The following is a 1395-nucleotide window of genomic DNA, read 5'->3' as shown; positions in this document are numbered from 1 at the left end:
TATGTATATTCTTTAGAATTATCACAAGTAAAAAGATGTGTTTAAAGAATTACAGTCAGCCATACCATCAACGATATTAATTTTGAGCATCGCACCTCGAATAGCTCCATGTCATTTTTGGCTAACAGATACCTGAAAAGTGGTTTGGTATTCTCTGTTCTGGTACTTTATTCTTCATTCTTAAGCTAAATGTTCTGGTCACAGATTTAATCTGTACTTTTTCCAGAGAGTGCGAGTCTCGTTGTTCACACTTCATCGAGAGTTAAAGGGGATGAAACTACGAACAGGTGATTCAGTAGTCGGGTTACCTTTCAATGCCTTGATGCAGAAAGATCTCCATTACTAATGGATTTGAGCAACGGTTATATTAAGGCCATTGAGAAAGATGATAGTTCACTTTAAAAAAAAATAGTATTGCTAAAATATAAAAGATGAAGTACAGAATGTGTGGCGTCGTAGCGGTAATACAAGCAAATGAGCTCTCGGTTCAGGGCCCATTTCTTGACCTTTTACCTCTAGTTCTATCAATCGAGACAGTTAAGTGTGTTATTTTGTTTTTTTTATATATATATTTGAATTATTTAATTTTTTACTGCCACATTAAAATATGTAAAAGCTTGAAAAGCTTAAACAATAAAAAAAGCTATACATTTTTGTTGGTCCCGCTTCGATACTTTGGATCCATCGCTCAGGAATTGAGCTGCCACAGTAAAATGTGCAAAGCTTGAAAAGCTTAAACAATAAAAAAAAAAAAAGAAGCTATACATAGGCCTACTGCACACAACCCACATATACATACATAATGTTACGCATTATACCTACATTTACATACACACACACACACATGTTAATCAGTTCCACACGTTGATCGCCATCGCCAACTACTAATAGACTGCAGAAGTCACTCGTTCTCAATGTTTACAAACTTTTATTTAAGTACACATTACGGTCCTATGCTTGATAAAGGTCAATTTACAACAATATATTAAAACAAAAACACATGTTTCAACCAGTATATTGTGTTAATAAGCTATCTTTAATCGTGTTATTTCAAATAGGTAGTCTTCTATGTGTTTAATACTGTTTATAACAATCACTTGAAGGCCTTCATAATTGATCAGATATATGTTTTTAAAGTGCAATAATGTCGAAGCTTCCAGAGCCGCCATTTCACAAAGAAATCCCCATCCAAACCCTCATCCTCCGGTGCTAGAGGCACTTCGATTGACACCAAGGGTCCCCAACTTAACGGAATCGGAATTAATTTCCTTATTAGGAGAACCGTGTGCATTAGGATTACACTAAATCTGTAATGCTACATTCGGAGAGTGGTTTGTTTAGAAAACATAGACACGATTATGCAAGGTAATAACGAAAACCGATATTTAAATGTAT

General features: G+C 34.8%; 1 protein-coding gene across 3 annotated transcripts in view; it reads right to left on the bottom strand.

The window, feature by feature from the left end:
* Nucleotides 1-911: 911 nt before the first annotated feature.
* The window catches only part of LOC117113770 (transmembrane protein 196-like), a 13526-nt gene continuing 13042 nt past the window's right edge, over nt 912-1395 (bottom strand). For all 3 annotated transcript variants that reach the window (XM_033257203.1, XM_033257205.1, XM_033257204.1), the window contains exon 5: nt 912-1395. This exon is cut by the window's right edge and continues 514 nt beyond it. The gene's annotated coding sequence lies outside the window, so the exon portion shown is untranslated.

This window comes from Anneissia japonica, unplaced genomic scaffold (assembly GCF_011630105.1).
Source record: "Anneissia japonica isolate Jap-2015-1 unplaced genomic scaffold, ASM1163010v1 scaffold287874_len187830_cov192, whole genome shotgun sequence".
In the NCBI taxonomy this organism is placed as follows: domain Eukaryota; kingdom Metazoa; phylum Echinodermata; class Crinoidea; order Comatulida; family Comatulidae; genus Anneissia; species Anneissia japonica.
The sequence above is the reverse complement of the archived record's forward strand: the minus strand, read 5'-3'. Positions and strand labels throughout refer to the sequence as shown.